The sequence below is a fragment of the Halichoerus grypus genome, chromosome 2 (assembly GCF_964656455.1).
Source record: "Halichoerus grypus chromosome 2, mHalGry1.hap1.1, whole genome shotgun sequence".
Taxonomy (NCBI): Eukaryota; Metazoa; Chordata; class Mammalia; order Carnivora; family Phocidae; genus Halichoerus; species Halichoerus grypus.
The window spans coordinates 91,023,198-91,049,622 of record NC_135713.1 but is presented as its reverse complement, the minus strand read 5'-3'; the positions used below and the strand labels follow the sequence as shown (position 1 = coordinate 91,049,622).

The following is a 26,425-nucleotide window of genomic DNA, read 5'->3' as shown; positions in this document are numbered from 1 at the left end:
TGGTGGAGGGGAAAAGCTAATTATTGCAAAATAAATGAAATCCCTAGTTTCTTTTGTTACCAAGAATGACACCCCTGGAGAGTTGCTTTGCTGTCTTGTTTGAGTGATAGTTTTTACTGCTGATAAATCTTATCACAGAATGTGTCAAGGTAGCAGCATGTGGCAGTTTGTGTTGAGGTTAAGGCAGGCCTATAAAGATAGAAACAGAGAGCTGTCAAAAACCAGAAGTCCAAAAAGAAGGTGGGTTGCTGCAGCAGAGGGAGCAACAGAACCTCATTCCAGGGAGCCGTTAAGAGTTGTGGGCAAAACAAGAAGTTGGCCAACCAGTGGGAATCAGAGGTATGAAGTTTTCAATTTTGTTTCTCGTGTAACTGCCAGAAGAAAATTTCCATGTAGAAAGAGACCAGCCTTTGTTGAGAAGATGTTTTGTTAAACCCAACTAGAGTGGAAGGAAGCCTCAGGGCCTGGTTGTAAGCTGGGGAAAATAACCAGGAGACAGAGCTAGTAAAGGCCTAGGTGAAGGGGGCTGTGTCTGAAGAGGGGACTCTGTGGTAGCTTCCAGAGTCATGGAAGCTACTGGGGGGGGGGGGGGGTTGACAATTGCATCAGTGTAATCTCTGCTAAATTAACCCATGCACAGAAAGGGACAGTGCTATATGGGTTACGCAATTAGTGGAGAATTTGTAGGTATGTAAGACTGGGATAGAGAATGGAAATGACTTTGTTCAAACATGTCACAGAGGTATGTGGGCAATGCACATTTAGGAGAGTCCCCAAAACACACCAGATGAGGCCCAAGGAATCTAGTTCAGCTCAAGGTAGACTAGAAGGTAAATGTTATGTGAGGAAACATTTTTGGAGGGATTTCACACGGAGGCAAAGGTAGAACCTTCAAGAGCAGTGGGGCTAGGGAGTACATATGTTGTTAGCATCAAAATGATCCAGAGGAAGAAACTAAGATGGACAAGTATCTGAGCATCTGGAAGGAACATTCTCCAATAACATGAGAGATGGGTATGAGTGTGAAGCCAATGTAGTGTTACCTCTCTGGGGACAAAATAGAAATCATGCTGTAATTTGAAAAGGGTTTGATAAAGATGACAAAGGGAAAACATGGAAAGAGGACCTGGAACCCTGAAAAAAGCATCACCCTAACCTGTGACCTGGAAGCTGTTCTCTTGCTGTCACCATGTAGCCTGGGTCCCTCAGGATGAATTGACTTGTTTACCTCTGGCCTAGAAACCCTTGCTTTTTTGGTTTAACTATTTCATAGACATTTTCTAAGTCTATTATTTTCTCAAAGTCTGTTATTTCTTTTCTGAAATTCTGAAATGTATAACTGCTATCTATGTCTAACCTTTTTTCTACTATATACACGTCATTTTGAATTTTGATTCCATCCTTAGTATTGGTGATTCTCAAGGATTTTCTGGCCCAACGTATCCTTTGATTTCCCATTTCCCTTAGTTTTCACATTAAGCCTTTTAAAAACTGTATTTCCACCTCCCACCCTACCACCTCCACCCCTCAAAAAAAAAAAAAAAAAAAATCTAGGGTAGCTGACCAGCAAGGTGATTAGAAAAAGGAAGTGAAAGGAAATTAGTATTCTGTGGAATTGGTTACCCTGGGGCTTCAGGGTGGTTGAGGCCATACACTGTGTCACATAACACTATGCAAATTGACTTTACCCTTCTAAATTTAAATGATACAGTTGTCAACAAAGAGATGATATCACGTTTGTCATGATTCAATGGATGTGCATCTCTTTTCCCCAGTTCCACCAATGGACATGTATTAGGGTGGTGACAAAGGTCAGCTGTACAGGATGTGAAGTTGGCTATGCAGGAGGGAGCATCAAAAGAGGGCTTTCATTGCATTTTGTACCCCCTACCATATCATCCCGAGACTCTAACCAAATTACTTTATATAGTGGCAAAAACTGCTCTGGGCTAGCTCTAGCATTCAAGTTTCAGAAACAGTTTCTTCTATGTTACAGAACTATGTGGCCAAACCAGCCACAGATAATATACAACACCTCGGCATGTACATGGACAGTCGTACCACAACACTGTGATGATGACCAGCATCTGGACACATGCTATCATACACTCAGTGGGGCTTTTTAATGACGAGGCACTGAGCATGGCAGGTCTGGCCATCACTAGTAGCTAAGCTGTTTGAGGAAGTAGGGCCCTGAGCTTGCAGATGAACTTAGAGCAGTGAGGAAGAGGGAGGTGGTGGGGCAGGGCAGGGGTGGTGGAGTAGAGCAGCTCCAGTTGGCCCTGTGACACATTGCTGAGAGTGTGCCCAATATTGCAGGGAAACATACCAACTGGTAGCCACCACAGCCAGAAGGCCACTCTCTAGAATTCCTTCTGCTACCATCAGTTGAGTTTTATACCTCCCCAGACCCAGGTTATTTCTTCCTCAGCCTGTTTCATCCCAGTTAAACTTGTCATTATTATTAATAAACTAAATTAAATGTTACATAAACATACAACATATGACTACAAAAAGCAAGTTTTTTTCTGTGAACTTGGTTGAATACTTTGAAAAGATTCAATGAAAATGAATTGCTGAGCAATGGTTAAAGTGGGAAAGCAATTATAAAAACCTAGAAGGACTCTGCACTCAGGTTGCCCAACAGATGTCTTTAAGTTTTTGCTTCCTTTCAAAGAAATTATCATTGGAAATAGCAAAGGATGTATAATGGTTGTGGTTTATGACAGAAAGATTAGGTCAAACTCCAGCTAACCAACCAACATTCAAAGAAAAAGCCTGGGCTTTATATCAAAACTTGGCAAAAGAATGCGGTTACTTTAATTTAAAATAAAAATTTTCATGTATGTATCTATAATTTTTTTTATGATTCATTTCTTTAACCAATATCTTCCATTAGCCAACGAATTCCCTGTCCCGACTGTATTTGATAGAAGGGTCTCTGTGGAACTTCCTCTTTCATCATTATTATGTTGAGCTCCGAGGGATTAGGATTCCCATGATTGGTCTCTTGTTTGAGGTATAGGGCGTATGAGGCACTGATACACATTATCTTGGCTCTACCAAATAGCTTTAACTAGTGTTTCTCAAATTGAATTCTAGGACCTGGAAAGGTCATTAGAGAAATCAGAGGAACTATTCTCCTCTTCCCTCACCCCTTCTGTCTGAATTTCCTGCTTTTATTCTGAAATAGTTTGTTTATCTGGAGGCCCCTTATTCAGTTACATCAATCAATTGGCTTATTTGCTGTACTCAGAAGTTGCGCAAAGAAAGGCTTCTAAACTTCCAAACTTATCAAAATGTCATGCATGATGTTCAGGTCCTTGACTCTTCTTTATAGTAGCTTTGCTGAGATCTAATTCACATATCATAAAATTCAATCTTTTAAGTATACAATGCAGTGGATTTTAGTATACATACATTGTTGTGCAACCATCACCATCATTAATTCCAGAGCATTTTCACCCACCCACCCCCCAACAAAAATCCCAAACTCATTAGCAGTCACTCCCCTTACTCCCCTCCCTTCAGCTCTAGGCAGCTACTAATCTACTTTCTGTCTCTGTGAATTTGCCCATTCTGGATATTTCATGTAAGTGGAATCAGGCAATATGTGATTTTTGTGTCTAGTTTGTTTCACTTAGCATAATGTTTTCAAGGTTTACCCATGTTGTAACATGCATCACTCCATCATTTTTTTAATAGCTGAATAACATTCCATTGTATGGGTATATCGCATTTTGTTTGTCCACTCATCTGTTGATGGACATTTGGGTCGTTTCTGCCTATTGGCTATTGTGAATAGAGCTACTATGAACATTCGTATACAAGTTTTTATTTGCATGTCTGTTTTCAGTTCTTGCAGGTATATGCCTAGAAGAGGAATTGCTAGGTCATATGGTAATCCTATGTAAAGCTTGTTGAGAAATTGCCAAACTGTGGCTGCACGATTTTACATTCCCATCACCACTGTATGAGGGATCCAGTTTATCCACATCCTCTACAGTACTTGCTATTTTCCTTTAAAAAAAATTATGGCTGTCCTTGGGGCGCCTGGGTGGCTCAGATGGTTAAGGATCTGCCTTCAGCTTGGGTCGTGATCCCAGGGTCCTGGGATCAAGCCCTGCATCGGGCTCCCTGCTTGGCAAGGAGCCTGCTTCTTCCTCGCCCTTTGCTTGGGCTCTCTCGCTCTCTCTGTCAAATAAATAAATAAATAAAATCTTAAAAAAAAAAAAAAATGGCTGTCCTAGTGGGTGTGACTTGGTAACTCATTGTTGTTTTGATTTGCATTCCCTGATGACTAACAATATTGAGCATCTTTTTTATGTTCTTATTGGCCATTTGTATACCTTCTTTAGAGAAATGTCTATTCCCAAGTCAACTGTTTTTTTTTTTTTTTAAGATTTTATTTATTTATTTGTCAGAGGGAGAGAGAGCACAAGCAGAGGAAGCAGCAGGCAGAGGGAGAAGCAGGCTCCCCACTGAGCAGGGAGCCCGATGTGGGACTTGACCCCAGGACCTGGGATCATGACCTGAGCCGAAGGCAGACCCTTAACCAACTGAGCCACCCAGGCGTCCCCCAAGTCATCTGTTTTTTAAAGTGGGTTGTCTTTGTTATTGAGTTGTGTGATGGTGAGTTATATATATCAACTTGGCGAGGCTATGGTGCCCAACTGTTGAGTCAAACACTTGTTTACATATTGCTGTGAAGATATTTTGTAGATGTGATTACCATTTACAGTTGACTTTAAGTACAAGAGACTACCCTTGGTAAGAAGGGTGGACTTCAACCCCGTCAGTTGAAGACCTTAAGAGCAAAAACTGAGGTTTCCTGAAAAAGAAAGAATTCTGCCTCAAGACTAGAAATCCTGCTTGAGTTTCCAGCCTGCAGGCCAGACCCCATAATCATGTGAACCAATTCCTTAAAATAAATCTATTTATATGTTTTTCTTTGTTTGTGTTTAAGTATGTATATACATATGTATTATATAAATAATATATGTACATACGTAAGTATATACTTCTGTATATATATGATATATAAGTATGCATATGTGCTGTATACGCATGTGCACACACACCATCTATATGCATATATGTTCCATTGGTTCTGTTTCTCTGGAGAACCCTGACTGATATAAATTGTTAAAGTTCTTTGTATATTTATATATTCTGGATACTAGATCCTTATTAAATATATGAAAATTGAACCCTTGTTTTGGTTAAGCCACTCCAGTTGGGTTCATTACATGCAGCCATAAAATCCTCAATGAATCTCAAGGTTTTCTGAGGAGGATCAGATAGAAAAATGCATGTAAAACACTTGGAACAATGCTTGACATATAAGTCAGTTAATATTATTATTATTTTATCACATTTGAATTCATTTAGAGCAACGAGCCTACACCACTCAGTAAGCCTTAAAGCTATTCATTATTCAGTAAATGCTTATGAGTCTCTATTAAGTATATGATACTGTGTGGAGTATGATGCAGGCTCAACTTGGTGGTGTGCAGCCTGTGTAGTCATACAGGGTCCTGCGCCTGGTTTAATGTTCTGCTGCCATCACCTTAAAATTCTTATTAAGTCTTGAACAAGAGGTTCTGCATTTTTATTTTGCACTGGGCCCTGCACATTATGTAGCCAATTTTGTTATGATGACTAGAAATTTTTTTGCTGTTCAGAATAATAACTGATGTTTCAAATTACCATGTGTTCTTCAGGAAACATTAAATCTTGCTAAATATACTCTAAGAAGACTGAGAAATATACAGTACCTTTAGAAACATCTTGCCAAACATGATGTAGATACGTGAGACTTTGACATTTAACAGGTAAGCTTTACTTACCTGAAAAATTCACTTGTTTAGAAGAGTCAAGAGCCTGATAAATGAAATATAAATATATTTTGCAATAAAAAGAAAGAGTGCAACTGCAGGCTTTGTTGTGGTAGTAGTGGTTAGAAGTTGGGGAGTTTGCATTGCTAAGGTTTTGGGGGATTAGGAAATAAAACTTTGGAAGTAGTTATCTTCTCCCCAGTCATTATTGGTATGATACACAGGAACTCACAGTGAGCCATGAGACAAGTGGCTTAACCTCTCTTTATCTTCATTTCCCTTTCTATAAAATGAGAATGATGAACAGCTGGCTAGTCTATGCACAGCATCAGATTTTTAGCCCTATCCTTTTCTCTGAATTTTCCCTCTCAAAGACGTATTGAGCATCTACTATGTGCTATGCTTCATTCTCAGCATTAGGGACGCATAGTTGAGTGAGGGTCCTTGTTCTCAAGATTATGTTCTTGGAAAGAGAGAGATGATAAACCTGCCAAGGTAAATAGGATCACTTCAGGCGGCAGTAAATGTAAAAGAGGATTAAATGGGCGGAACTGTCAGGGAAAAGCTTTCTGAGGAGGTGACACGTAAGTTGAGATCTGAATGATGGCCATGAGGAAGTCTGGTGAGGATGTAGAGAAATGCATCCTTAGCAGAAGGCACCTCAAGAGCAAAGGCCTCATGAGTGGAGTGGGCTTGGTTTGTGTGGAGACGGGGAGAAGGCCATGTGACTATAGAACAGGAGCAAGGGAGCAGGGCAGGCTGTGAGAGCAGATGGACAGGTGCCAGAGCAAGTAAGGCTTTGCCGCCCCAGGGCAGGAGTTTGGATTTCATTCTGGTTCAGGGAGAGGTCTTTGGAGGGTTTTAAGCAGGAGAAAAATGTAATCTGATTTATGCTTCAGAAAGATTCCCCTAGTTGGCTGCTCTGTGGAGGAATCAGATGGACTGAAGGTTGGCAAGGCTGGTGGCAGTGACCCCTTCGGGGGGTGCTGCGTCAGTCCAGGAGAAAGGAGATGGGGCTTTGACTAGGGTCCTGGTCTTGGGAACTAGTAAGCAGTAGTTGGATTCAGGATATACTTTGGAAGTAGAGCTGACAGGACTTAGTGTTGGATTGAATATCAGGGTGAGGAAAGGAGAGAGTTTTTTGTTTTAATACATTTCACCGTAGAAAGCTTGGGAAATTCAGGGAAGCGTTCAGCAGGATACGTGTTTTATTATGTAATATGATTTACATTTAATATTAAACCTAGCTTTCTCTTGCACAAGGAGACTTTTACCCTTATTGACCATTATTGCTACCCTTTTGAAGATTTCAGTGCCCCTTTACTTATTAGATGCCTGGAAGATTCTTGAAATTAGGGGAAAAAAAAAACAATAGGAGAGAAAAACCTGCTTCACCCTGCTTAATACAGAATTTCCTAACTTTATTTGAACTTTTTCCTTTTTTTTTTTTTAAAGATTTATTTATTTTAGAGAGAGAGAGAGCACAAGCAGGAGAGGCAGAAGTAGAGGGAGAGAGAATCCGAAGCAGACTCCACGCTGAGTGCGGAGCCCAATTCCAGGCTCAATCTCACAACCCTGACATCACGACCTGAGCCAAAACCAAGAGTCAGACACTTAACTGACTGCGCCACTCAGACACCCCTAACCTTTTAAACTTTTTGATGGTTGTTTTGTATAATATCTATTACCATCTCTATCAACTATCAGCAGAAAACATGATCTAATACTGTATTGGTTCTCTCCCTCTCATTTTTATTTCCCTTACCTATAAAAGTTAGATTTGCAGGTTCTAAGCTCAGAATCATTTACTGCATGCACCAACACAGTTCTTCATAAGGACTTCATGAGGACTTAACCTTCCACTGGCTTTTATCCCTTCTCTTAACATTCTAGGAGGCAAATGTTGCCTAGATTACATTGTTCTATAGTGTTTTTAATTGTGTTCCTAATCCAGAGCTGTTCTATCTACCGGTTATTCTTATAAAAGAGGTGGGGAACTTGTGTCAAATGATGTTTAAAATTGACATTGTCTCCCAAATACCTTATCTTTCTCTTAACATAGAAGGTGACAGCCAGTGGTATATGAATTACATTGTTAACATACAACTGGTAGAAATGAGGGAAACTGAGTTTTAAACCTGAGAATGCACATCTAGGTTTGTAAGTATATACAGTCAAAACTCCTTAATGTAAGTCTCTGTTTAAACTGTAATTTGGGAGCCACCACAGTGGGCATTTAGTGAGGTTCCAAATATCCCATGTGGACAGAACAAAAATATATTTTCTTTGTCCTTGCATGATTTGGAATTGTCTAAAATGTCAAGAAGAAGAAAAAAATCTCATTAAAAAGATAGATAGATATTGTTAATAATAATATTGAAAGCTTTTATGCCCCAGCAGTTGGTGCTGCTTATACCATTCAGGTAGATATCGTGTGCCTTACTTACACTCAGCTTAATTTTAAGATTTTAATAAATGAAAAAATCTGTAGGAAGTGTGGTATATTATCACACTTAAAGCAGCCAATTAAATTAGTCCCTTGATATAAGCTACTTTATAAACTCATTTATCACCCAAGTTAGCTTGGCCTGACCTTTCTACCCCTTCTTGGATAAGGATGGAAGCAATTTCTCAGTAGCAAAATTATTGATTTTTTTTTTGACAGAGCTCCTTTTCTAGTTTGATTTTCCTTCTTTTGTGCACTTCTATTCTTGTGTCACCTTCTCAGAGACTGGAGTCCCATTTATATGTTGGCAAGAAAAATGCTGTTTAAAAGAGTATGGGAAGCTGTATCTTAATGTCCAACCTAATTAGCCACACCTAAACAATTTATGAAGGCATTGTGCTCAATTTATCTTATTCAATAAACAGAAGAACATGTTGATTATCTTCTGAAGCTTGGCATGCTTGCCAAGCAAATGTCAATCCTTCTTTTGTTGCACTATTGAACCTTATGTGCTCTGATACCTTTTCCCTGAATTTTCATACGGATTCCTACATGTTAAATGATCATCATTTTGTCACATGCAATATTGACATAGATTATTTGCTCGGCTAAACATTGAAAATGTTTCCCTTTATCAGTAACTTTTCACGGTTTGGCAAGGTATTTCCTCCCAGGGAATAATTAGAAGGTAACTATAGCCTTTTACCAGATTTGAGAGATTTAAAGAAAATAACTATCTTATTACAAAAATTGCATCTGAGGGCAGTCTTTGTAAAAGATAGAGATTTTCCCAGAAAAATAAGGGGGGCAGGGTCATGGATGGAAGAGTACTTACACTTACTGAGTATCCATTATAAGCCAGAAACTGTGCTGGGAGTTTTATGTACATTATTTCCTTTAACATGAGGCTTTTCTTTTATCTGCATTCTGTGGTGAAACCGAGGCTCACGGAGGTCAAATAACACATGCACCAACTAATGGATATTTGGCCTGGGATCTAACACCAAGTCTACTGGACTAAATTCCATCCCTTCCATTCTACTATGCTTTGCTGCTTTGGTTGGCATGATCAGTGGGATTCCCACACTCTGAGGGTTGCAGCAACCCAGTGATCACAGCTCATTCAGATGCACAGAGTTCCCTTGACAGGTTTCTCAGTAGTGTTGATGGAGGGGCAAGAGACCCTTATTACATGTAATTCTGATCTTTTACCTAGGGTTAAAAGCAGATAGTCTCCTAGTGTAAGTCTGGGATACCGAAAATTTCTCTGTGCCCTTTCACAGAGAAACGAGACTATCACTGCTTCCTAACAATGGTGGTCTGAGTTTTCTCTTGGTAGCTAGGATTTTGTTCTAAGGAAGGACATTATTATACATTTTCCTCTGTGCTACCCACAGAGGTAACCACTTAGGCCACTTAGGCCAACTGCACGCATTACTGATAGGTCCAGTACCCTAGTTTTCTAGACTATTATTCTTAGTATTCATAAAGCTGTTGGGATGTCTGTTTAAGAGAAACCAACAAAGAATCATAAGAGTGACAATACTGTGCTTATCCACACTTTCGTAAACATTAATGCTAAAAAGAAATTCCTTTTTGCTTTGGATTGTATTAAAGTTCCTTCAACAGTCCATTTTTCTCGGGCCCCCCTTTAAAGGACTGTTGAATTCGAAAACAAACAAGCAAAAAATGAGAACTGGTCTCAGAAATTTTTCTTAATAAAATATATTGGCATTTCTCTTACCCTGATACCTCTGATTTCCCCCAGGCCAAGGTTGAAGTCACCAGGAACCTTATTTTGAAAGAAGCAAAATGGAGTCCATCTGAGTAATCAAGTTAATTTCTTTCCAGCAACTAAGGACATCAGAGATCCAAAGTAAGCTCAAATTTTAAAATTTACTTATTTTCTGACTATTAAGTTATACCATTTTACTAAAATTTTTATAAAATGCACATGAAAGAAGAAAATTAAAATTATCTGTGATCACATACACCTAAAGATAACCATTATTAACATTTGATGTACGTCTTGTCTTTTGTATTTTAAATAACATTGGCATACTAATCAGGATTCTTAGCCTGCAAGCCACAGAAAGAGTGGCCACTCCTTGAATTAGAAAGGAATTTACTGAAAAGATATTTGGTAGCTCAGAAATTCGTGAGAACACCTGGGGGACCAGTCCTGGAAAAGAGTAGGAGTAGAAGTGACCAAAGGAGTTGAAAACCAGATAATACCACAGAATTATTCTGGTGAAACTCCCATACTGTCACGATAAAGACCTTTCCCTGAAGCCAATACTTCTGCCACAGCCAGCCCAGACACTGATGGAGGTGTTGCTGGTCCCACTGTCCCCAGAAACTGTGTCGTCTCACTGATAGGATGAGTTTTTGCCATCCTTGCTTCTGTGGCTCATTGGCTCCCAATTCCAAGTCTGGGTCAGTCTGGGTCCTTGATCAAGTCCAGGTTATATGCCTACTCCAGCTGTCAGGGGATGATGACGTAAAAGGTTCTTAATCCCTCGCCTCTGTAAAGGTAGGAGGCCTTCACGGCACAAGAATCACATGGTGGGAAATTCCCCAAACTTGGGATGGGAGTTTAGATGCTGAGCCGCCAAAATCCCACTTGATGTCTGCCACAATGAGCTCACACAGCTTTATATAGCTCTGTATACTGCTTTTCTCTCAAGCATTAAATCATGACTATTTTCCTAAAACATGAAGTATTTTCCAAAATTAGGGTTTTCGGTGACTCTATAATAACAGTCTTGATTTGATCGATAAATAGCATATGTGATATTAACTGTCCAAAAACGGCTTAAAAAGCCTGGCAGTTACAAAGGTAGAAGCATCAATCTTAGCACAGAGCTATCTGAATTATTTTTCTAGCTTCAGTTAGCACTCAGCTGGGAGAAGTCAGCCTCTTGAGCTGACTTCATATCTTGGGGCACTGCCTGAAATGGCCTAGTTAACCTGAATGAGGCACGACTGACTAGAGAGGACAGGTTTGGAAGCTGCCTCTGCCTGCTAGGCTGGGGCAGGCAGTGGGGGCACAGGCCCCGCAGCAGGAGCTAGAAGGGAGTTCAGTCCAAGAGCAAAGGAACTCTATATTAGCTGGCCTGGTTGTGGGCCAGTCAGGAGGCTGCCAGCTTTGGGGCATGATGTGAAGGAAGAATCCCGAAGCTGGTGATAGTCATGGATTGAGAATTCTAGCCCTTGGCCTGAGATTCAGGAGCAGCCCTGGCCTGAAAAATAGAAACAAGGTGAGTTTTAGTTCTAGAAAAATTCATGATGGATAAGTGACCAAGACGGGAACAAGAAACATAGCAGGGCCCAGTTACAAGACCAGTGAATAGGGTAGGACCAGGTCTTACAAGCCTGGGTATCAGAACTAGAGCAGATATCCAGCAGCATGATACTGAATTCCAGGCTCACTTACCTTAAGTTGTTCCTGACTAATGTTGGGTCTGGGAGCTTGGTTGTAGGGAAGAGGTTGACAGAACAACTTCAGATGGAGCCCAGGGATTCCCATTAAGCACAGCTTCATGGTCTCAGAACAAGGCCGTGAGAGATAAGCTCCATTAGTTGAGGTTGAAGTCAGACTAGAAAGAAAGGGCACAGTACTCCATGTGAAGGCTCTGGGGAAAACCTGCCTTCTCCCCATCATTGTCGTTTCTTTGGAGGCTGTGGAGACTTTCCTCTTTTGTTCTCAGTGGGACCACATTAAAAAGTCAGCTTCTCTTCCTGTTCAATTTGTATGTGGTGTTTTGATCCCTATGGGTTTTTTGAGAATTCTAATACAGTTTTCAGATGCCGCAGTAATGATTTGCAGATATCATGGCTCAATGAGTTTGCCCTGCAGTCTCTTATCTTTAGATGATCTGCAACTTGTTGCATGTTTGAAGGATCCAGCACAGCAACACAGAACCAAAAGTACATGTGGAGTTAGAGCCCCAGGTACTAGAGTAGAATTAGTTGGAGTAGCATTTGTCATTCTACTTCATGTAACATCGTGTTTTCATTCCATGGAATTTCAGCCACAAGAACATTATTCACAGAGTGTGTTTGTGGCATATTTTGCACTGACTACCAAGAGAGAACACTGCATTGACCACGACGTAATTACACTTCCTTCTGCATTCCTTCGTTCACGATTGACATGTGGAATCTGCCCAGGACTGATTGTGAACCCTGCAAAACCACAGTACAATAAATTATTGTCATCATTCCTCAGAAGGCTGTGTCACATTTGCCCACAATCATTGGATGAACCTACCTTTTAAAAATAGATGTGTTTTTGCACTCTTGAAACTACTTATTTTCTTACTCTTTGTCACAGCCAGCCTAGTTTAAGCTGACGGTAAAAAGAGGTTTTGGAGGTTTTCCACCACAAGGTTATTTAAAGTTCTTTGAGCTGCCGCCAGACCTTCATTTAGCATTTTAATAAACTTCCTGGGCCAAGGAGTAATTTTCCTGTATCCTCTTTGTCCTCAGCATGAAGTAATAGTACAAAAGAGGGTCATCATTTTTAGGCCAGTCATCTGCATTAATTATAAAATTATCCTTATGAATAACTAGATATAAGGTCTGGGATAGAGAAAAGGGGGAGCGGGCTTCTTTCTGTGGTTAACATTTAAAAGGGGAGTCATAGACACATCAAGGATTTAAGAAAGTGCCAACAGAAATATTTTTTCACACAGATAGTTAGAAAGGACATTAAAAGAAACCACATACCGTCAAGTTATCGCAAGATAACTAGAATTAAATTGCCCAAACATTTGCTTACTTGTGGTGTCCTTATCTGGAGACTCTCTATAGGCAGAAGTACCAATAGACTCCCATGTTTACATGGTGATATGGAAATCGGCCTCCAAAACAGTTCATTGTAAGGATCCTTAGAGAATTGTTTGGAACCCAAATCTCTGGGTGCAATGTGATGTCACTTTTCAGTGTTTCTAGGCTTTGGGCCAGAACTCAGTTTCAGGAAAATAATTGCAAAAATGTTTAAATAATTTGCATGAGGTTTGTGAAAGCAAAGGAAAAGCTGCCTGCTCCATTCCCAAAGGAGATTTCAAGACACAATCAATGTTAGGCCGCAAAACACTGTTTAGACAGAATAATTATCAGCCCTTTCCCTTCTCTTTCATTATTAAACTGAGGCCTATTCCCTCTGAGGGTTTCACCTGGCATATGGAAAGACTGTTGTTGCTAAGTCCTTTTTATGGATGTTCAAATAGGCTAAGTAAATTCAGAGTTTACTAAATTGGCTCATTCATGGATATTATTTGACATGAAGTTGCTTCTATGTCATGATTAGCTTTTTTGTTCCTATTCATGTTATAATCCAGTATGATGGAATTATATAGGGTGGTTTCAAACTATGTGAAGAATTCTTGAAAATGGATCCCAATTCATTCATTGTTGACTCCTTAAAAGCGAGCTCAAAGAACCCTAAGTGACAGGATCATCAAAACAACACACAGAAGGATGCAGTGGGTGGAATCGTATTAAGACAAAAAAGTGAAGCCATGTTTAAATCGTGTTACAGCTATCAATGCCCAAATTACAGTACAGTTATTTCTTTAGGGAACTACTTAAAGTATTGTTCGAATTGAATCAAAGTTATTTTTTTACAGAGATTCTTGAAACGACATTATCTGATTTAAAGAGACATGGCTACTTTTCATGTGGTAGTTTATTGATTTTGATAGTGTGGGAGTGAATACATTGAGTAAGTGGCACTGAGAGAGTGCACACAAATACCATTTTACTTCTCCCTCCTCCCATACTGCCTATTCAAACCCACTCTCTGAAACTCGTTTTCCCCTTGCCTTTGGGGAGGGTCGACCGTAAGGGACAATTACAAATATCTATTTATATGTACATTCTTAGCTAACAAGATGTCTTTTGGACACTTTTAACCAAAAGTGAGACTTATGTTAGTAATTAACACCTAGTCCTGTGTAATAGTTAAGACTTAAAACATTGATTTGAAGTTAAGTGTTTTTTCCTACTTGGAGCCGCCAGTAGGAAAAGGGGAGAAGTTGACGACTTCTCTCTTTATTCTGCCTTTTCTTTTCTGCCACTCACTGTGACTTCTGACCCCTCCAGGGTTGGGATGTGAGTGAGGGAGAAAACAAGGGGTAGAGAAATAGGCAAAGGTTTCCTTGATGGGTACCCTCCTGAGCTGGTGTTGGTCCTCTTCAGAACTGGTGAATGGTTAAGCCTGACTTTTTCTCTCATGTACACATCTATGGATTTTCTTTGACTCCCAAATCTTTGGGGATCTCTTACTTGAAAGGGCCTTTGAAAAATAGAGACCTATCTCTTCCAACTGGTCCTTTCTAATGCTTCCATTAGCTCTTGAGTATCTAGCAAAAAACTTGTACCTCTTTATGCTTGTCTGCTCACCTTTCTAGGTGCTCCTTCCGGGCAGATCCTTGAACAGCCCTGGCCTGACTCGCTCATTCATGGCTTCATCTGCTCCATGCAACACTGATCTGATGTCACTTATACTGTAGTGACTCCACTCTACTCTGTGGCTGAAGGAGGCTTGTGCCAGTACATATTTTTTCAGGCTGTGTCAGTCATGCAGTTCCCATCTCATAGGGAATGGGATACTTTCTAGGTGGTCCCAAAAGGACCTTCTCACATTTGAGGTGAAGAAGAAGTATCTCCTGCCCCACCTGATCTTTAAGAGAGATAGAATCTCAACACAACTCTCTCCAAAGATATCTTTTCTCTTGGTCTCTCCAACCTCTTTTTTAGGATAGAGTTAATAGTTTCTGCCAACTCTTTTGTAAGTCCTGCTTAGATGGCCTTGAAACTCACTTTGGAAAGTTGCTGTAGATGAAATCCAAGACGACTGCAAATGATTATGCCGTTTGTATCCTACATAAAGATATCAAGCTAAGGGGATGAGTGAATGCTGAATTCCGGCCCTTGCTCCTTTAGCAACACAGGGTGCCAGAAGGGGGCACTTTCTCGTAATTCACCTACCCAGTGGGGTTGCTTTTTTGCTAATTTGCACAAAGGCACCTTACTGCCTTGGAGCCCTAGTTGAAGCTGAGACAGAGTCCCATTTAAAATCCCATTTTTAGTTAGATGAATTGTAGGGTTGGTGGTTTCTCTAAATGAAAACCACTGCAGATATTGATGACACTTGTGACAGCCATTCAACTGAATGTCAGAAGTCACCAAGAGGCCAAAGAACACCCATTTGTTATCTTACCACTTTTTATTAAAACAAAATATCCTATTTTTTAAAGTAGAGGGTTTTTTTCAACAAGAGTGCCAAGGCACTTCTGTGGGAAAAGAATAGTCTTTTCAACAAAAGATGCTTGGGTAGCCAGGTATCCACATGCAAAAAGAAAAAAAGAAAAAAGAAAAAAAAGACCCCCTACATCACATCATGTACAAAAATTAACTCAAAATGGGTTATAGATCCAAATAAAAGAGCAAAAACTCTTAGAAGAAAACATAGGAACAAATCTCTGTGGCCTTGGATTAAGTGAGGGTTTCTCAGATACAACACCAAAGCACAAGCTGCCAAAGAAAAATCAATCAATTGGATTTAATCAAAATTAAAAATTTTTGTGCTTCAGAGGATGCCATCAAGAAAGTGAAAAGTTATACCCAAAACTAACATAACACTGTATATTAATATTATACTTGAATTTAAAAAAAAAAGTTTAAAAAATTAACTATCCCATCAGATAAATGAAGCTCTTTATCAGGAGGAAAAAAAACAAAGAGAGTGAAGAGACAATTCACGGAAAGGGAGAAAAATGTTAGCAGATTACATATCTGATAAAATATATAAAGAACTCACAACAGCAGAAAAGACAACCTAGGGGCACCTGGGTGGCTCAGTCGGTTAAATGTCTGGCTTCAGCTCAGGTCATGATCCCGGGGTTCTGGGATCAAGTCCCGTACTGGGCTCCTCACTCAGTGGGGAGCCTGCTTCTCCCTCTGCCTGCTGGTCCCTCTGCTTGTGCTCTCTCTCTACCTGTCTCTCTCTCTGACAAATAAATAAATCTTAAAAAAAAAAAAAAAAAGACAACCTAAAAATGGACAAAGGATCTGAAGAGACATTTCTTCAAAGAAGATATTCAAATGACCAATAAGCACATGAAAAGGTGCTCAACACCATTAGCCATTAGGAAATGTTATTAAAACCACAATGAGATGCCATGTCACACCCACTAAGATAGCTATAATAAAAAAAGATAATAACAGGTTTTGGTGAGGATGTAGAGAAATCAGAAACCTCACACACTGCTGGTAAAAATGTAAAATGGTGCAGCTACTTTGGAAAACAGTTTGGCAGTTCTTGACAAAGTTAAATATCAAGTTACCACATCACTCAGAAAGTCTGCTTAGGACATTCAACACAAAAGAATTGAAAATGTATGTTCACACAAAAACTTGTACATGAATGTTCATAACAGCATCATTCATTATAGCCAAAATGTGGGGGGAAAAAACCCAAATGACTATCAGCTCATGAACTGTTAAACAAAATGTGCTATATCCATACAATGGAATATTACTGAGCAATAAAAAGGAATGAAGAACTGATTAGTGCTACAAGATGGAAGAACCTTGAAAAAATGCCATGTCAAAAAAGTCAGTCACAAAAGACCACATATAGTATAGTTCCACTTATATAAAATGTCCAGAATAGGCAAATCCATAGAGACAGAAAGTAGATTAGTGGTTGCCTAGGGCAGTTTTATTTTGGGATAGTTCATTGCTAGTGTATAGACATAAATTGATTTTTGTATATTGATCTTGTGTCCTGCAACTTTGCTGAACTTTTTTTGTTTATTGGTCTTTTAGTGTATTCCTTAGGATTTTCTGTATACAAGAATGTTTCAGCTACAATAAAGGTAATTTTACTTGTTTTTCTATCTGGATGCCTTTGATTTATTTTGTTTGCCCTACTTAACTGGCTAGAACCTCTAGTACTGTGCTGAACAGAAGCGAATGTAGGCATCTTTGTCTTATTCCTCATCATAGGGAAAAGCATTCAGTCTTTCACCATAAAGAATGATTTTGCTGTAGATTTTTTGGAGAGGCCCTTTTGTCAGGTTGAGGAAATTTTCTTCTATTCCAAGTTTGTTAATAGATTTTGTTTTTTCTAAAATCATGACTATATGTAGAATTTTGTCAAATGCTTTTCTATGTCTAATGAGTTGAATATATGTTTTTCGTTTTTATTCTCTTAATATGGCAGTTATAATGAATGACTTTCATATGTGAAACCAATCTTTTATTCCTAGGGTAAATTCCACTTGGTCATGGTATAGAAGCCTTTTCATATATTGCTGGATTTGGTTTGCTCGTATTTTGAGGATTTTTACATCTACATTTATAAGGCCTTTTATTTATTTATTTATTTATTTATTTATTTATTTTAAAGATTTTATTTATTTATTTGACAGATAGAGACACAGCGAGAGAGGGAACACAAACAGGGGGAGTGGGAGAAGGAGAAGCAGGCTCCCCACCGAGCAGGGAGCCCAATGTGGGGCTCCATCCCAGTTCCCTGGGGCCATGACCTGAGCCGAAGGTCAGGCCAACGCTTAACGACTGAGCCACCCAGGCGCCTCTATAAGGCCTTGTATTTTGCTTTCTCTCAGCCTGTTTTGTCTGTTTAACTTTGAGCATTGTGTCTTTAGCTATGCAAAGTTTTCCAGCTTTTATGCAATTGAACTGGTCAGTATTTTCCTTATGCTTTCATAGTATTTTTTTCTTGTTGAGAAAGATCATTCCTACTCCAAGAACATAAAACTATTTGCCTGAAGTTTTCTTTAATATGGTCATTATTTTATTTTTTTTATGTTTAGAGAATTAATCAAATGGGAATTGATCTTTATATAAGCTAAAAGGTAAAGACCCAATGGCCTGTTTTTAAAAATTCATTTAGTAATTCACCACTTTATTAAAAATCATCAGTAAAATTCTTAAACATCTGCAAAGTGCTAAACACCATTCCAAGCATTGTAAATAAATAAAACTTAAAAAACAAACAAACAAACAAAAACCAGACAAGGTCCCTGTTCTCATATAGCTTACACGAAGGAGTGATTCAACAAAAAATTAAGCAAAAAAATAAATAAGGTATATCACATAGCTAGAAGTGCAATGAAGGAAATAAAACAAGATGATATGATGGAGAATAATAGAGCTTTGTTAGATACTATGGTCAGGGAAAGCTCTATTCTAAGATAGTATATTTGTGTTGAGGATCCAGCCATTGGAACACCCAAGAAAAGAGTGTTCTAGGCAGAGGAGCAAATTAGCACAGGCAAAGTCTCTGAGCAAGCGTAGTGTATTCAAGCAACAACAGAATAAAACCCTTCTATGGATGGAGTGAAGTGAGTGGGATAGAGAATATCACCAGATGAGGCAGAGTGTTGGATTAGGGCTAGTTCAGGCAGGGACTTTCAGGCCACATTAAAAAAGACAGTGAAGGGCGCCTGGGTGGCTCAGTCGGTTAAGCGGCTGCCTTCAGCTCAGGTCATGATCCTGGAGTCCTGGGATCGAGTCCCGCATCAGGCTCCCTGCTCAGTGGGGAGTCTGCTTCTCCCTCTGACCCTCCCCTCTCTCATGCTCTCTGTCTCATTCTCTCTCTCAAATAAATAAATAAAATCTTTAAAAAAAAAAAAAAAAAGACAGTGAAGATGCCTGGGTGGATCAGTTGGCTACGCGTCTGCCTTCGGCTCGGGTCATGCATGATTCCAGGGGCCTGGAATCAAGTCCAGGTCGGGTTCCCTTCTCAGCAGGGGGTCTGGTTCTCCCTCCGCCCTTCCCCACCGCTTGTGCTCTCTCTCTCTCTCCCCTAAATAAATAAATAAACTTAAAAAAAAAAAGTTAAAAAAAAAGAAGACAGTGAAAGTTATTAAGTAGGAGAATATCTGATCCAACTTATATTTGAAAAGGGCCCTGTGACTATGAATGTGGAGAACAAATTGTAGTAGGGCAGTAGAGAAAGTGGCCAGATGAGTTAGAAGGGATGATAGTGGCTTGAACTAAGGGGGTACATATGAATATGCAGAGAATTGGACAGATTTAAATTATATTTTGGAGACAATAATAATAACTGACATTTATTGAACACATGCAATACATCAACTACCGTTCTAATCCCTTAAGAACTCATTAATCCCAACCATTACCCTATGAATTAGATAATAGCATTATTCTTGTTTTACAGATAACAACTTGATCAAGTGTAGATAGGTTGCCCAAGGTTACAGAATTGGTCAATGGTAGAGCCAGGATGTGGACACAGATAGCTTGGTTTCAGGACTCCTGTTCTTAAGCACTCATTTTTACTCTCTCTCTCTCTTAAGCAGAACCAATGGATGTGCTGGTAGAGTGAATGTTGGAGGTTGAAGGAAAAGTAGAAATCAGAGATGACTCAGGTTTTTGGAGTTGTTGGAGGTTGACGGAAAAGTAGAAATCAGAGATGACTCAGGTTTTTGCACTGATCACCTTGGTGGATAGGGGTTTATTTACTAAGATAGGAAATATTAGGGGAGCTATAATCTGCGTTTATATGTTTGGTGATAGGGGTGGGAAAGGTAGTAGTTAGTGGAAGGGAAATTAACTTGTTCTGGTTTAGAAATACTAAATTTTAGATGTCACAAGTGGAATGTCAGATAGGCAGTTTACATAGGACACTGGGGTTTAGGAGTTAGATAAGGGTTAGACTCATAGGTAGGGAGCTGGTATTTAAAGTCAGATTTTCAAGGTGCCTCGTTAGCGCAGTAGGTAGCGCGTCAGTCTCATAAAGTCAGATTTTCAGCGGTGCCTGGGTGGCTCCGTCAGTTAAACATCTGACTCTTGATTTTGGCTCAGGTCTTGATCTCAGGGTCGTGAGATCGAGCCCCACGTCAGGCTCCATGCCTAGTATGGAGCCTGCTTAAGATTCTCTCTCTCCCTCTCCCTCTGCCCCTTTCTCCTCCCCCTCTCTAAAAAAGATAATAAACAAAATAAAGTCAGATTTTCAGATAAGGGAGATCTAAAAAAGAAAATAGTGGTCAATGTTCAAGTTCTGGTGCACAAAGATGGAGAAGGAGAAGCCAATAAATGAGACAGAAAGGAGCAGCCTATGACGTATGGGGAAAGCTTCTGGAGTGTGGTATCCTGGAAGTCATGAGGCAACTATTCCAAGATACAGGTTATTGAACAACCCATCCCTTTCCCAATTGATCTGAAATTCTACTTTTATCATATTTAAAAAAAAAATATTTACCTCCCCCCAAATATTTACCCAGAATCTTCCACCTTACCTGTCTATTCTGCCCTAAGCACAAACAAGGTGTTATATTAACCGTTGCCTTATATTAGGTTGTAATTTTCAAAAAGTTTCTGACTGCTCTCACATATTAGTTTTTCAAGATCTGCACTAACTTGTCATATTCCAAATAATCCCATTGGAATGGCGTTGAATTTACACAGCCCCTTGGGGGAATATTGATGTCTTCATAACAGTCAGTTCTCACTAGGAAAAGGGTATGCTCCTCTTCCATTCAGGTTTTTTCCTATATCCTCAGCAAAGATTTATGGTTTTCTTCCTGGAGGTCTAGCATGCTTGCTTGTAAATTTATTCCTGGATATTTTATGGTTCTGGTTGCTAACATATATCAGCTTCTTTTTATTGCAGTCCTTAATTGATTATTGCTGGGTTTATTAGAGTTCTTTGTTGTAACCCACAGATACCAACTCTGACCAACTTGAGCCAAAAGGGAACTGAATAGAAGCAAATGGGGAAATTCATTTGATTAAAGGTCGATTGATGAACCCAGCTCAGAATACAACTTTTTATAATAACAAGAAAAGGTATTTTAATTAATACATTTTATAAAAGTAATAATCAAAGTTAAAACCCAGTAAAGAGGCTTAAAGTGGGAACATGTTAATATCTTTATTATATAAATAACTCCTAAAATTTTAAAACACTATGAACCCAAAAGATAAATGTACAAAGGACAAAAATAAACACTTTACAAAGTAGAAAAAAACAATTAACAAATATATGAAAAATTCATCAGCCTCACTATTAGTAAAAGAAATGTCATATAACAAGTACTACTTTTTCATCTGTCAAATTAACAAAGTTTTTTGTTTTGTTTTGTTTCCTAAACCCTTAGTAGAGTTTAGGAAACAAAAAATTGAGTATTTTTATCCATAGTTGGTAAAATGTAAAATGGTATAAGTGTCAGAAGCCTTAAGGATGTTTGCAATTGTATGAGGTCATTGACTTAGTAGTTAAACTTTTAGGGTTCTATCTTTTGAAAATGATTTTAAATATGGAATAAATTTTATATGCAGCTTTATTTATGAAATAGTAAAATACTGGAAGCAGCTCACATGTGGGAAATGGTTAAGGATGTTATAGCACATCCACTTAGTAGAATATTAAGTGAACTTTAAATGTGAGCCTTATGAAAGCTAAATAATAACTAGAATTGCTAATGTTACTATGTGGAGGGGGAAAAAAACACCAGCTGTCTGGAAGGAAATATACTGCAGTGGTATCTTTGCTTCCTAGGACTTAGGTGATGTTTCTTTCTACTTTTTCTGCAATTTTCCTAAATTTTCTATAGTGATTACATTTCAGTTCTATAATAGTAAAAATTTGAAAAAATTCCATCGAGCCTATGTCTACTTTGAGTCAATTTTTATTTTAATTCTTATTGCCTAAAGGCAAGGACATCAGACGTGGATTTTCCCATCTTTCCTACTCTCTGCCATTTAAACGCTGGTCTCTCTATGTCATCTTGGATGTTCTCGCCCTTTTCAAGGCTAACTCGTCTTCTCTAGAATGCTGCTCTGTCAATTTCCCTCAGTCTCCAGCATTTTCAATCTCTTCCTCTTCATTGGTTCCTTTCCCTCAAGCAACACTATATACAGGTCTCATCTTTCTTGAAACAATCATTACTTGACCCTGTTGCTTTTAATGCTCAGAATCCTTTTTCTCTCCTTTTTATCACCATACATCATTTCTTTCATTATTGTGTTTTTTCCTCTCTCACGTCTCTTCAGAACACATCCTGGGAGGTCACTAGCAACTTTCTCATTTGTATATATTAAAATGACAGAGCTGGAAGAGCCTCCTACCCCTCGCCAAACCATCTCATTTTTCAGATTCTAGCACTGCCATTTATTGGCTGTGTTACTTTAGGCTTTACTTCAGTGCATCAGTTTCTTTACTTGCAAAATGGGAATAATATTGGAAACTTACCACAAAGGCGTCGTGGGGAATAACTGCGTTAATACATAAATGCTTGTAGCAGAGCCTGGCACATAGAAACATTCAATACAAGATTATTGTTTTATTGGTAACAACTCCCAGACAAGAGAAGTTTTCACTGATGTGAGGAGCCTTGCCTGAGGCATGGCATGCCAAGACTGGAGGCTGGAGTCCTCACTTCCTGGTCAATCCTCTTTTCACCACTTTACAGTCGTCCCCACTTACCTGCAGTTTCACTTTCCACAGTTTAGTTATTCATGGTGAACCGCCGTGTACAGTACAGTAAGATACTTTGGGTATGTGTGAGAGACCACATTGACATCACTTTTATTACAGTATATTGCTATAATTGTTCTATTTTATTATTAGTTATTGTTGTTAATCTCTTACTGTGCCTAATTTGTAAGTTAAACTTTATTGTAGGTATGTATGTATAGGAAAAAACATTGTATATATATAGGATTTGGTACTATCTGCGGTTTCCGGCATTCACTGGGGATCTTGGAACATATTCCTGCAGATATGGGGAGGGAAGGACTACTGTATACTTCCTCTTAAATTATTTTCTATGTCCTCTTTTTCTACAACCTTTCTGTGGCATTTGCGATTATTGATTATTTCCTCCTTGAAATCCTCTTTAACTCATAATGCTACTTCATTTCTCTATATCCTTGGTAAAGTTTCTCTTTTGCCCCCTACATTTTTCCCAAAGTGCAATCTTAGCCCTGTGCTTTTCTCCTGGTTTGCTCTCTCCCCTTAGTCTTATTATGTCCTGGCTTCATCTATTTCTTCCATGCGCTAATTCCCTGCTCTGACCAAGATTGTGGCTTTGCACAACTCTGGGGCATGCCGTTGACATCCTAGTCTTTGTGAATGCCACCCCTTGGAGTTATGCAGCACACAGCCTATGTGTCCGTATGCTATGACTCTGGTCCTGACCTCTCTCCTTAGTGACTACCCAATAAGTCAGACTGCACATCAGACATTTCCATTTGAATGTCTCATCATCACCTCTAACTTACGTGTGAAAAGTGATGGCTTTTCCTCACCTTTCTACTTCTATATAAAGAACGTCCATTCAACCAATCCTCAGCGCCAGATCTTAAATTCCAGGATCATATCCTCCCTACTAATGTCTTATCACTCATGCCCAATCAGTTTGTCAGGCAACCGAGTTCTGGTGTTGAAACCAGAACAGACCTAAAGAGAATGCTGGTTCCAGTAGCTGAGCTGAGGCTGGGGTTCTAGAGAAGATGCTCAGCTGGGTAAGGCAAGGGGACCAATATGAACCATGGTGATGGAGAGAGTCGGAGGTCAGAATCAGAGCAGTACTGTCAGTTGTCAAATGCAGAATGTGAGAAAGGGGTGTACAAAGACAACGAGGCAAGGGATTGGTGCTGAAGACATCAGGAATAAGTCAAAACACAGAGTGCAAGGCTGACTGCAAAGTCAAGCTGTGAGAGGAGTGAGGTCTAACCCTGAAATGTACTGCTCTCAAAACATAAGACTCATCCCTAGGGTCTTAAAAAAAAAAAAAATGTATATATATGTATATATATACACACACACATATATATATGTATACACACACACATATATATATATGTATATATATACACACACACACATATATATATATATGGCTACCCTTTCCCCACTGCCATTATCTTAATTCACTGCCGTGGTGCTTTAATCAACTATTGAATCTCCTTGCTTCTGATTCTACCCCTCCCCTCACATTAGTTTTCTGAATTCTCTGCTTTGAGCATCCGTCCTAGTCTGTCCAGGCTGCTATAACAACAACAGCATAGCCTGGGTAGCTTAAAAACAGCATTTATTTCTTGTAGTTCTGGAGGCTGTGACGCCCAAGATCAAGGAGCTGGTAGATTTGGTGTCTGGTAAGAGCCTGCTTCCTGGTTCATAGACAGCATCCAAATGTCATACCCAGGAGCAAATAAGCCCAGAAGAGAGGCAGCCTGCTGAGTGGATGAGGGTATGTGTTTGTCCGCCGTGTTTGAGATCTGGGCACTAGCAGCTGAGGCAAGCAGTGGGGTCCTGGGTGGGTGTCACATAGGAAGGCCTCCTCAGTCATCCTAGATTGGGGTCCGAAAGGGGCACCCAAGTAAAGAACCAGAGGGTTTATTTAAACAGAAGTGATATTCCGGATGAGAACAGCGTGTGAGCAGACATGGGAGGGGAAGGTCAGGTTCGCCGACGAGGGGTTTCAGGGTACCATGCTACCATCTCAGCTGACCTGTGCTGTCACTGACAAACACAGGGTGACCTTCAACATGAATGGCACCTGAGTATGTGCCTTTCTGTAAAGCAAGGCACAAAAACACCCAGCGTGGGGCTTTTTGTGCGGTTCTTTAGGCCATTTTCGCCCCTAAAGCAGGACTTCGCAATACCTGCATGGCGCAGGATGAACGCTCCTGGAGGTTAGGATCTGAATCTTTTAAGTAATCATGAGGCATATGGAAGCAGCAGTATCACCACTGTCCAGGTGATGCTTTGTTGGATGCTTCCCTTTCACCACGTCCCTGCAGTGCTGTTTCCTGCCTTGGACCTTCCTGGCCCAACTGTGGACTTGGATGGAAGCCAGGCAGCTGAGGGGGAGTCTCTGTAAGACGGAAGGTGATGTTGCTCATGGGAAAACAGGTGGCGAATGTAATTCAGTTCATCTTGGCTCTTCTACCTGGATAATTTTCCATTTTTATCAGATTTCAATATCTGATATTTCAATATCTGGGATTGCTTTTTTTAGGTCTCCAACAATAGCTCAAAAGGTCAGAAAACGAAGTCATGATGAGGAATGATATTAGAAGCAACACATGCATGATTTATGCATGATTTATGAGAAAATGTTGCTGTATATGTAGATATACAGACAGCTGTGTATATTTCAGGTCACCAAACCTTAAAAAAGACAAAAGGGATTAAAAAAAAAAAAAAAAAAAAGAATATCCTTACAAGGATCACTAAAATGACTAAAGGGCAATGGTGGTTTTTATTGAGGACAGACTGAAAAGATTAAGGCTCTTTTTTCTGCAAGGGGCTCGGCTGCAAGAAGCAATGGGAAAACTAGGGAAAATACTGTTTTGTCCCTCATGTCCCACGGTGCAGCCACTGAGAGTGCCACTTAAAGCTTGACAAAGGTCCTTTCAGCACACACAAAGATAGGTGGAAATGTACGCATTGTTTCATGGGTCTTGCAGACTGAAAACACAAATATGTGTGATGAGAGTTTATAAACATTGATCAATGATCCATAATGGACAGGTTAGGGATGTTTGAAAAATGCTCCTGATATAGACTTTTGGGGTCATGGAGAGAGAGAGAGCTGACATTTTGGGTTGAGTACGTCAGACATATGACCTAGTATGGCATTTCCTACATTATTTTGAAGCACCTCTTTGTGTCTCTAACTTTGAAGTTGTGACCTTTCTTCTCATCATCTACACCTGTTTTTTTATTCCTTCATTTTAATTCTAAAACAGAAGGGCAGTTAGGAACTGGTGTGCTGGCTCTTTTGTTTTATCAAAAACATGGTTTAAAATACATATAGTTCTTTATGTCATTACGATTGGTTGAGGGAAGATGACCCATTGAAAAGTAATTGAAAAGTTGTGTTTAAATGTGAGGACTGCCGGGTGAGACTTTGCTTAAAATGCTGAATCCGGGACCCTTCTCAGTAGTCTGAAGTGAGATCCAGAAATCTTTATTTTTAAGTCAGTTCCCAAAGGATTCTAATATAGTTAGTCCTAAGACCATGGTTTGAGAGACTTTGAAGAAAGAGGATTTCTTTAGCATTGTTTCTAGCCTATAGTGCCTTAGTGAGAATGGGGTAAAGGCACCCCCCCTCAAACACTTGATTTCCAT

At 39.5% G+C, this 26,425-nt stretch overlaps 1 protein-coding gene across 4 annotated transcripts in view; it reads left to right on the top strand.

Annotated features, from left to right (window-relative positions):
- Window positions 1-26,425, top strand: part of ATG10 (autophagy related 10) — a 404,709-nt gene that overhangs the window by 120,307 nt on the left and 257,977 nt on the right. For all 4 annotated transcript variants that reach the window (XM_078067096.1, XM_078067097.1, XM_036067261.2 and 1 more), the window contains one exon: window positions 10,052-10,159. The gene's annotated coding sequence lies outside the window, so the exon portion shown is untranslated. The remainder of the gene's footprint in view (window positions 1-10,051; window positions 10,160-26,425) is intronic.